This window comes from Schistocerca cancellata, chromosome 7, assembly GCF_023864275.1.
Source record: "Schistocerca cancellata isolate TAMUIC-IGC-003103 chromosome 7, iqSchCanc2.1, whole genome shotgun sequence".
NCBI lineage: Eukaryota > Metazoa > Arthropoda > Insecta > Orthoptera > Acrididae > Schistocerca > Schistocerca cancellata.
Window position 1 is genome coordinate 249,922,432 of NC_064632.1, and position 11,904 is coordinate 249,934,335.

An 11,904-nucleotide genomic window follows, 5' to 3' on the forward strand; every position below is an offset into this window, starting at 1 on the left:
CAGTTTTTTGATATTTGCTTATTTGAAATGCCCACTATTTCACGCGTAAAACAGTTTTTGTTTCGTATAACTACGACTATTTTTTCGCGTGTTATGATGGTTTTCCTGGCTCTCTTGCGATCTGGCATTTAAATGCCACGCCTCCTTTTTTGCGCCATGCCGAGATAATGCACCAGTTTCATTTATTCCATGTACGTTTTTTTCTTGCTTCTATTGTTGTTTGATTCATATTTTCTTGTTTCACACGTTTTCATAAAAATGCCATGAATAAGGAAATTCTCGCATATATTAAAATTCAGAAGAAATAAATATGTAAAGGTAAATAAGGAATCCAGACATAAAGATAATCAGCAGCTCAAGAAAAAAACTGCAGTGTCTTCAAGGAGTTTCCTCCCGGTCAGCTTGTAGAAATGAACATTCGTTTGGAAACATTATGGTGAATTCTAAGCGTGGTCTATGATTTCATTTCCAAAAATACTGTGTGCAGAATGTGTGGTGGTGATGTATCCTTGGGAGAGAACCAATGTCTTCGTCAAGGGATTGCGTAAAACCCGACGTTGGATTGTACAGAATGTGGTGCAGTTGCTACATAATGACGTCACAAATGGCAAAGAATAACTTGTATGAGAATAACATAAAGCTAGTTTATGGTCTTAGATCTATCGGTAAGGGGATGAAAGCAGACAATCCCTTATGTGCATTACTTGACATTCCAAAATCCACCTGCAAAATTTATGACTTACAATAAAATTATTGGAACTGCTGTTGCTGAAGTTTTTAACATCTCAGCAGTAATGAACGAAATTAAACCCATATTTAGAAATATTTGTGAAGATAGTTTGTTGAAGAAATGTGTTAACGGGAAAATGCAAAATTTAAATGAATACGTGAATTCCGAGATTTGGACCCGGTCACCGAAAATTGTATTTTTTCTGATTACAACCCTCAAATTTGTTGTTTAGGATGCTATTTTATGTTTCAGTGATGGTGTAACAAGAAAACTGGATATTTTGGAAGTATTGGGCACGAAATCTAGTGGAAATACTCCAAAATTTTTGGTGCAAGTAGATAAAGAGAGAATCCGCAAAGCAGAAATTGCTAATTTAAAATGCGCGAAAGCAGGTACACAGAAAAGCAGAGGGGCCAAGAGAAGAAAAGAAGATAAGATCAGTATGTTACAGGTGATGCCCAGTACGGTGCAGGAAAATATTAATGATAAGTAATTCTCATCAAAAATCATACTAAAACTGCAGTACTAAACTTTAAATTGATTTTTCTCGAAACTACATTTTTTTGACTTTCGGTACTATTAATTTCTAAACTAACTCGTTTATAAATATGAAATCTGGTCAACTTGTATTCAGGCTGGTAATTAGTTATTACAAGTAAATTGAGAACCACCAACCCAACAGAAACTGTTTTATAATGATTAATTTATTTAAAAAAGTGAAATTTTGCTATCAAAAGAATAAAAAACGTTTTCTTGAAATCTTTAAGAGGTTATTTTTTCACTTTACTTGTAAATGTAGGTGTATATGTTATGTACATTCAGTAAAAATTTCACTGTTTCAACACTTATAGTTCTTTTCAAAAGAGTACCTATTCAAAGCGTGAACTAGCATTGGCAGAATAGGGATAAAAGTTGCCTTCCGTGTCCCCTTAATACTAAGGACTTCGTTGATCCGTATTTCAGACACTTTGGGAAGAAAACTCTTAAAACTCAAGGAACTACGCATTACAACGTTGAAGTACACAGCGATCACCTTTTCGTGCGAAAAAATTAAACTTCTTTGACGTGCAGTTGCACTCTGAAAGAAACTGCTGATTCCGCAAGAGTTGACTTTCAACAAACTTTGCGACGACAGAATCAAGATTGAGAAGTCGAATTCCCGGGAGCTCACGTCTCTTTTTCTTTGGGTTACGAGTGAGAGCGAAGACTAATTCAACATTCTGATTGGCTCGTGAGAGGAAGCAGATGGATCAAGTTTGAATGTGACTGAATCTGACAACAGTAGTGGAGAGGAAAACATGAAAGTTATGTAGTTCTATAGATTTATAATGCAATTTTACATTTTACCTGGTAAATGTTAATACATCTAGAGATTAATAAACTATAAACAGGCAAATTATCGTGTAATCCTTCCCTGTTCTCAAGCCGATTCTCTGACAAAATCGGCCTTTTTCTATTATGTATGTGTGTCAGAAAAACGTTTTCTGTCGTAAATCTGCTGTGCGCCACGAGCTGCAGTGAAAAATATCGAGTTGCCAGACAGGCATTCGTGCATGAAGCCTCGTTATCAGTGCCATCTGATAGAAATAACAAACAAGAGCACTCAGCGCAAAAGAATTTCGCTGCAATGTAGGTCGCTAAGCTGGCAACGGCCTTGCCGCAGTGGAAGCACCGGTCCCCGTCAGATCACCGAAGTTAAGCGCTGTCGGGTGTGGCCAGTACTTGGATGGGTGACCATCCGGGCCGCCATGCGCTGTTGCCATTTTTCGGGGTGCACTCAGCCTCGTGATGCCAATTGACGAGCTATTCGACCGAATAGTAGCGGCTTCGGTCACAGAAAACCATCATAACGACCGGGAGAGCGGTGTGCTGACCACTCGCCCCTCCTACCTGCATCCTCAGTTGACGATGACACGGCGGTCGGATGGCCCCGATGTGCCACTTGTGGTCTGAAGACGGAGTGCTAGGTCAGTAAGTTTCGACCATAAAACTCAGCTTTAGCTAGGAACAGTGCACGCACGGACTCTGTGAAAGGTGCTAAAATAAATTCAGTGATATGGTAGGTACAGTGCACGCACGGACTCTGTGAAGGGTTGAATCGCCGGCCGGAGTGGTCATGCGGTTCTGGGCGCTAGTCTGGAGCCGAGCGACCGCTACGGTCTCAGGTTCGAATCCTGCCTCGGGCATGGATGTGTGTGATGTCCTTGTTTCAAATGTGCCTAGGAAACAAGATAAATAATAAAATTGAAAGCAGAGTGAAGTAACACAATTTACAGGTTTTCCACTGTCTTGAGATAAACTGTGTGTGTGTGTGTGTGTGTGTGTGTGTGTGTGTGTGTGTGTGTGTGCGTGTGTGTGTTCCTATGAGTCGCCCGGCTCATTTTCTCTGGTGTTTCGTCAGATATTTGGAAGTTCGTTTGTGCAGTGTGTAGCTGCAGTCAGTCCCAACAAATACTGCTCATTAAGTCTTTCATGCGACGCTCAGTAGCGACGGAAAGCGTCGGTTTGTTTCCCGTTACAAACTGCACTGCTGGCCATCCAAAACGCAACATCAAGAAGGACCGGAGTATCATAGCCAAATTGATTTTGAAGATAATATGTTGTACAAAGATCACATGACTGAAAATACAGTCCCATGTGAAGTGAGAAAAGGTGATACTATTGAGTGTTGCCGCCATTGCTGGATATAACCGCTCCAACAAGCCTCGGCAATGAACAAAGACACTGCCTACGTGTTGTTTGGGTATAACAGTCCATGTTGCTTCCACATATTGCCAAAGCTGATCTGGTGCAGCAGCGGGTGGTTTATCCTGAACCAGTCGTTCCGCAGTCACCGACTAGACGTTTTCAATAGGCGAGAGCCAGTTTCAATGTGACCGTCGGCAGGCTCTGACGGTATGGGAAAACAACAGGCTGCAACACTTCAGAGATGTAGCGCTGGCAGGTTACTGCACATGCAATGCATACTACAGGGTGCGGAAGTGGAATCCAATACAACGCCAAACTATAATACTGGGCGCAGGACCAGTATAGCGATGCATAAGGCAACAGTTCAACGGTCTCTCTTCAGGTTCTAATCTGACCATCGTGGTGGTGCTCGGAGAATCGGGATTAGTCGGTAGAAACAATGTGTTCCATCCGCTTGTCTATGGCCGTCGTTCATCGCACTATTGCCGGCGCGAACACCTTTGGCGTTCACTAAGTGGTAATCACTACAATGGACGCCTTACGGACTCTGCTGCAAACGACGTCGAATGGTATGCTTGTTGCGCAACAGACAGAATTTGATGTGATATGCTTTGTGATGTGGCAGAGCGATCCATCGCTGCCAAGTCCACAGTATTCCTGTAGTGGTGCAACGAGGTGGGTGCAATTGGTCCCGTCGGTCCGTCGTTCCCTCCTGCATCCAGCGATTACACATCCGCGTCACAGTAGCTTGGTTCCGTCCGACACGATAACCGATTTGTCCGAAGGGCAGTCCGCAGTCCCCATAGGCAACCATTCTCTCTCGTTGGAGCTCCGAAACTTAAGGCTGCTTACGCGAAACAATAGAGATGCATAAGCCAACAGTTCAACAGTCTCCAGTCTCCAGACTCTAATGTGACCATCGTGGTGGTCCAGTACGTTCATACGGCCGTCTGTTTCCTTTTTGCATAGAGCCTGCAAGTGGCGCTACTGGCAAATTTCGCCTGATTTGAAAGCTTCTTTCAGGTTGTTGCATTTTGGGTGGCCAGCTGTGTAAATGATTTTCATTGATAATGAATTGAAACCCTCATCTTCCGACAGGTGTTGTTGATATACCTCGATGGGGAAAGCTGAAAATGTGTTCCCCCATCGGGACTCGAACACGGGATCTCCTGCTTACATGGCAGACGCTCTATCCATCTGAGCTAACGAGGACACAGATGAATAGCGCGACTGCAGGAACTTATCCGTTGCACGCTTCCCGTGAGATCCACGTTCCCAACTGTCCACAATCTACATACGTAATGTTCCTAATAGATACTTTGCCCATCCACTCATTACTCGCGCACACTAAGGTGACGATTCCCGTAAGAGTTCGGGCAACCTGTGCGCATTCGCACAGATGAAAGTCACTGGCTGGGCAGCCTTTAACTATATATATGAAGATAGTAACTGTTCTCGAAAGAACACCTTAGTGTGCGCGAGTAATGAGTGGATGCGCAAATATCTATTGGGTACATTACGTATGTATATTGTGGACAATTGGGAATGTGCGTCTCACGGGAAACGTGCAAGGGATAAGTCCCTGCAGTGGCGCTATTCATCTGTGTCCTCGATTGCTCAGATGGATAGAGCGTCTGCCATGTAAGCAGGAGATCCAGGGTTCGAGTCGCTGTCGGGGCACACATTTTCAGCTGTCCTCATCGAGGTATATCAACAACACCTGTCGGCAGCTGAGGGTTTCAATTAATTATCATTTATTCTAGAGAAGCTGCACGGTCATCGATGGTTTGTGCTCTTTCGAGAACAGTTACTATCTTCATATAAATCATTTTCAAGCGGAATTTTAAGTGCCCATTCGACAGGGAGGCCCAAATTAGTCGTGTGCGATATTCGTTTTATCGATATTTATTAACAGGGAGAGTAAAAAATGAAGAACAAGCAGTGCTCCAGCAGCGACAACACGCCCCCCCCGGGGTACTCCCGGCATGCAGCAGCGCTGCACAGTGTTGCTGGAGTACTGGTTATTCCTCGTTTTTTACTGTCCCTGTTAATAAATATCGATAAAACGAATATCTCACACGACTAATTTGGGAGCGGTCTTTACAATGAACAAGTAAAATTTCGTTTTAAAATTCATTTTGTTTGTTATGGCATACAAACCTGCGCTTTCCGTCGACTCCGGGCTCCTCGTGATAGATGTGGTGAGCAGGTCTGTTTGGTCTGACACCAACTTCACATTGCAAAAACGAACTTGCAAATATCTGCCGAAACACCAGAGAAAATAACCCTAACGACTCTTAGGAGGGACACAATACATGCAGCTTTCAGCCAGAACATTATGATTGCCGACCCACTGTCGATATAAACCAGTCCAGGTGATAGGAGTCTCACCAGGCGAGGAATGATTGCTGGTCAGACACACGCACGGTACATGCAGTATGAGTGAGCATGCTGTCCGTGTGTAGAATGGGGAAGCCACGCGATCTATCTGAATATGACCGAGGGTAATTTCTGATTTTCCGGGGGCTCGGCACGAGCATTTCGGAAACTGCACGGCTTGTCGGTTGTTCGAGGAGTGCGGTAGTGAGTGTCTTCAACATGTGGCGAAACCAAGGTGATACCACGTCCAGGCGTCTTAGGGTTGGTCGCCTACCCCTCATCCCAAATGTCGGACGTCGTAGGCTGGGGAGGCTGGTAAAACAAGAAAGGTGGCTATCTGTAGTGGAGTAAAAGTGTGTCTGAACACACAGTGCACCGGGCATGAGCCGCCGCAGCCGACGACCAATGCATGTGCCAATGTTAACACCACGACATCGGCAACTACCACGGAAATGGGCACGTGACCATCAGACTGGACATTTTTCATCATTCCGATGGGAGGGCGCGAATCCGTCGTCTTCCAAGGAACAGCTTCTTGACACCTGTACTGCGGGACGGAGACAAGCTGGCAGCGGGTCCATTATGGCCTGGAAACATTCTCGTGGGCATCCATGGGTCCAGTGGAGCTCGTCAAGGTACCATGACGGCCAACACTGGTTGCAGAGCACGTACACCCCTTCATGGCGATCATGATTCCTGACGGCAGTGGCATTTCTCAACAAGATAATTCGCCATGTCACAAGGCCAGGAGTGTGATGGAGTGGTTCGAGGAACACAGTGGCGAGTTCTAATTCATGTGCTGGTTCCCAACTCGTCAGATATGAACCCTATCGAACACATCTGGGATGTGATTGAAAGCGGCGTCAGAGCTCATCGCCCCCTCCCCAGAATTTCCGGGCATTAGGTGACTTGTGTGTGCAGATGTGGTGCCAACTCCCTCCAGCAACCTAACTAGGCCTCACTGATTCCATGCCACTACGCGTCGCCGCTGTTATCCGTGCCAAAGGTGGACATACAGTCTATTAGGTAGGTGGTCTTAATGTTCTGGATGGTCAGTGTACGCAACATAGCACACGCTTCTGCTCCCCACTGGTGAAGGAAACTGAAACGTTAATGGTTACTGGCACCTAAAATGCTGCCCCAAAAAAGTATGTAGCTGTCACGTGATCTTTAACGGCTTGTGATAATCTGGTCGCAACTGTGTGGTCACCGAGCAACGGAGAAGTCGGGGTACGTGAGCTGCCACACTCGATGCTGCTGTAGCGCGACCCTAACTTGACTGCTGATATTTGCAACGTCAGAATCTGAGCGATGATGGGGAGAGATATGTCGCCACTCAGTTCCTCGACGCCGGGCTGTACGTCAACGCCCCACTTCCAAAGCGTTCCGCAGGGGCCCATAAAGAGAATTTATGAGCACAGTTGGCTGCCTCGTAAGTGGTATTCGAGAGGAGTAGTCAGTATACCTGCGTCGGTTTCATTTTCTCGTCATTCACTCCACAGCTTGCTCACCGTGCGAATACTCGAGCACAGGTCTAAGAAAGGTAACGGCGAATTACCTCAACAAGAAGGGTGGCATTTTCTCATAAGTGGAGAGAGCCAATTGCGGGTCGAGGATTACGATGAAATTTCGACGAGATGTTTGCCACTGAAAAACTAATTTGACGCCTCTTTCTTTTAATTCTACACTTAGTTTTTACAAAATAATCAGTATTTCAATAACATAAATAGTTTTATTCGTTTCATCAAAGAGAAGTTGTGAATTCATTGGCAGTTAACATTTATTTAATCAGTTTTAGTTAGTTACATATTCCATATATCGTTTTGAACGATAGATCGTAATGATGTGGAAGAGAGGCTTTTTACATTCATATCAAAAATTAATTTGTACACGTGGTTACTTTCTGAACATTTCTAAGCTCTTTTTACGTTATTATTTGTCACTACAAAAAGAAAAATATACATAGATGTAGACAGTAGTTCCTAACCACCATCTTTTAAACATCACAGTAATAGAAATTGTTCTAGGGAATAGAAGGACTTGTCAGTGAGAAAATTTCTCAGTTTTTTTGCAGATTTTTACTTTGCTGTCTGTCAGACATTTTATATCATTGAGAAAGTGGTAAAAAATATTTTTGCATCATTGTGCACGCCTTTTTGTGCCCTAGACAACCTTAATGTGAGTAATTATAGTCATTTTTCGTTCTGATATTGTAATTATGTACGTCATTGTTCCTTTAGAACTGTAGTGGATTATTTGGCACAGACTTTATGAAGGAATAAATATACTGTGAAGCAATAGTCGGAATGTCCATTCCTTAAACAGATGTCTACAATATTATCGTGGCTGAGCACCGCATATTATTCTTACAGCACGGTTCCTAAAGATGACTGACCCCAGAACATTATTCCATATGACATAATTGAATGAAAATATGCGAAATATGTCAACTTACTGATTTGTCTCTCCCCAAGATTTGCAATGATTCTAAGTGCATATGTGGCTGAACAAAGTTGTTTTAGGAGTTCTAAAATGTGCTTCTTCCAATTTAAATTCTCATCAGTATGGACCCCTAATAATTATGAAGTTTCCACCCTATTTATTATTTTCTCACCATACGTTACACTTCACTTCATTGTAGTACCCTTAGATGTGCAGAACTGAATACGTTGTGTCTTTTTAAAATTGAGAGTGAGACCATTCGCAGAAAACCAGTCAATGATACTTTCAAGAACTTTGTTTACCATTTCTTCTGTTTCTGTACGTATACTTGGAATGATTACAATATTAGTGTCATCTGCAAAAATAACTAATTCTGCTTCTTGTTTTGGACAGAAGATCGTTTACATGTACGAGGAGTAGTAGTGGATCTAAGACTGAACCTTGAGGAATCTCATGCGTGATTTCTCACCAGTCAGAATTATGGCCCTGGACTATATTGCGTGAATTACTTAGTACAACCTTCTGCATTCTTTTGGTTAGATACAACATTATCCATTAGTTGGCTACACCATCAATCCCATAAAACGTCATTTTATCTAGTAGAATACTGTGATTCACACAGTCAAATGTCTTAAAGAGGTCGCAGAAAGTACAAGCCAGCGCTATTTTATTGTTTAATGCTTGTAAAATCTGGTGAGCGAACATGTAAATGGCATTCCCAGTAGGGCAACCCTTCTGAAACCCAAACTGTGATTTCCTAAGGATACTATTGTTATTAAGGTGAGATGCGATTCTAGAATATATCACCATCTCAAAAGTTTTGGAGAAAGATGTTAGTAGTGAAACAGGTCTGTAGTTGAAACTTCCTGGCAGATTAAAACTGTGTGCCCGACCGAGACTCGAACTCGGGACCTTTGCCTTTCGCGGGCAAGTGCTCTACCATCTGAGCTACCGAAGCACGACTCACGCCCGGTCCTCACAGCTTTACTTCTGCCAGTATCTCGTCTCCTACCTTCCAAACTTTACAGAAGCTCTCCTGCGAACCTTGCAGAACTAGCACTCCTGAAAGAAAGGATACAGCGGAGACATGGCTTAGCCACAGCCTGGGGGATGTTTCCAGAATGACATTTTCACTCTGCAGCGGAGTGTGCGCTGATATGAAACTTCCTGGCAGATAAAAACTGTGTGCCCGAACGAGACTCGAACTCGGGACCTTTGCCTTTCGCGGGCAAGTGCTCTACCATCTGAGCTACCGAAGTACGACTCACGCCCTGTCCTCACAGGCTGTGGCTAAGCCATGTCTCCGCTGTATCCTTTCTTTCAGGAGTGCTAGTTCTGCAAGGTTCGCAGGAGAGCTTCTGTAAAGTTTGGAAGGTAGGAGACGAGATACTGGCAGAAGTAAAGCTGTGAGGACCGGGCGTGAGTCGTGCTTCGGTAGCTCAGATGATAGAGCACTTGCCCGCGAAAGGCAAAGGTCCCGAGTTCGAGTCTCGTTCGGGCACACAGTTTTAATCTGCCAGGAAGTTTCATATCAGCGCACACTCCGCTGCAGAGTGAAAATGTCATTCAGGTCTGTAGTTAATGACATCTCTCTCATCACTTTTCTTCGTTAACTAAATCTGCACTTACATACATACTCCGCAAACCACTGGGAAGGGATGCTCGAAGGCTACTTAGCGTTATACCATACGATAAAGTATCTTCCCTTCTCATCTTATCTTCACGATCCCTAAGGGAACGATACGTAGGGCGATAAAGAATGTCCTTACGTTCTTCACTTAGTAAACTCACTAAACTTTGTAAGTAGGTTTTGATGAAGTGGCTAGCTACAAGCGTCTACAACTTCAGGTTTCTCAGCATTTCCGTGACCCTCTTGCGTGACTCGCACAAACCTGTCACAATTCGAGCCGCTTTTCTTTGTTTAGTCCTTTTCTGTATATTTTTGACTCACTTGAGTAATATTCTAAGATGGTTGTCACAAACTGTTTCCTTAAGCCTCCTTTTTTAAACTTACTGCTTTTTCCCAGTGTTCTGCCAATTAACTGAAGTTCGACACCTGCATTACACACAAATAAGTCTATGTGATCATCCCGTTTCATATGGCTTCAAATTCTTTCATACAGCTATTTGCATGAGGTAACTGCTTCAATTTGTCACTCACTTGTGATATAATCATAAGATGTTACTTTTCTGCATAAAACACAACACTATGCATAGTAGGCTGTCTCTTCAAATCACTTATTTGTGGGCGATTGGTCAACTTCGACTACTATTTCATTAAAAAACACACGTACATTAATGCTATGCTCTATGTCGCACACGATGTGGCTTACAAATTAAATTATCAATCCACATGTGAAGCCACATCTGAAACAGTCCCCATACAGGATAAATTGCGAACGAACACACCGACCTTTCATAACAGGCCACATCGTATCACGTATGAACCACAGCTAGCCATTGAAGAGATTAACTTCTTGACACTTTATTTACATACCTAGCAGCAGCTGTTCGTGAAATATTTCAATTTTCTCTCAAATCACTATTTAAGCTTTTCTTAATTATCCTGATTACTTTCAAGCAATTAAATATTTTCTGCAAATCTAGACCTCGAGCTGGTCCAATTGATACTCCGTTCGCTCATTTCCCACTCTTCGCTCGGTTGTAAAAAACGGTACAAAATTTTTTCCTCAAATTACTAATTACGTTTTTCATAATTACTTAGCAATTTCAAGCAATTAAACCCTTTTTCGCGAAATTAGTCATCACATTAGTCACCAATGAGCCTAACGAACCTGAAAACTGTGGACTCGATAGTAACGTCGGTCGTTATGGAATATTTTTACATGTCACAGTTTCTCGTACCCACCCCTACCCCGTGGGATGGTAGATGTTTATTACCCCCACAACATTTTCCCACAAACAGCTAGCTAAGAAACTCGATTTTTCCCAGGTATTTATTTATAACTGTGCGTCCACGCTCGTATCATGCAGGGAGTTGCCTTGTGCTTAATGATTACGACGTCTTATCTCCTGAACTAAGCACATACAACGGTATAATTTTGTAGGTACGGTCGATGGTATATGTTGATAACAGTGTGAAAAATGTGTTGTGAATGGAGTTAGTAGCAACAAAGTAAAAAATTTAAACGTCATTTATGATGCGTCAGTTTTTCAAGCATCTCACTGTTTTTGACGTCATATCTCCTGAACTATCTGTCGTAGAATGATATAACATCGTAGGATATTGTAATTGCTTTGTTCCATGAGTCTGGGACTGATGCTCGGTCAATAGACGAAGCAGAGATTTTAAACGTGTGCTCGTACCTTTTCTCGACACGAAACTTACTAAATTCAACAGACAACTCATCATAACTACGAACGGGGCCTTTTCCAAAGTATCAATAGCATATTTGACTTCCGAAGTAAGTATTTCCGAAATTGTAGGTGCATCGAAGAGAATGTTGTAATCAGCTTTTGTTTTGCGTGTTGGTGACTCTAAAAAAATTCCTTATGAATTTTAAAATTTCCTTTTTATTGGTAAAGTTACCGTTGTCTCCATCTACTGGAATCATCTGCTTTCGTGTATCTTTCTTTAAACTCCTTTTGTTCTCTGAACTGGATCTTAGGATGGCCTCATTGTTTTTTCTTTGAATTTGTCTTTC

General features: G+C 42.8%; 1 pseudogene; it reads left to right on the forward strand.

Annotated features, from left to right (window-relative positions):
* Positions 1-2,374: 2,374 nt before the first annotated feature.
* LOC126092988 (5S ribosomal RNA) lies at positions 2,375-2,492 on the forward strand (annotated as a pseudogene).
* The last annotated feature ends 9,412 nt before the right edge of the window (positions 2,493-11,904 follow it).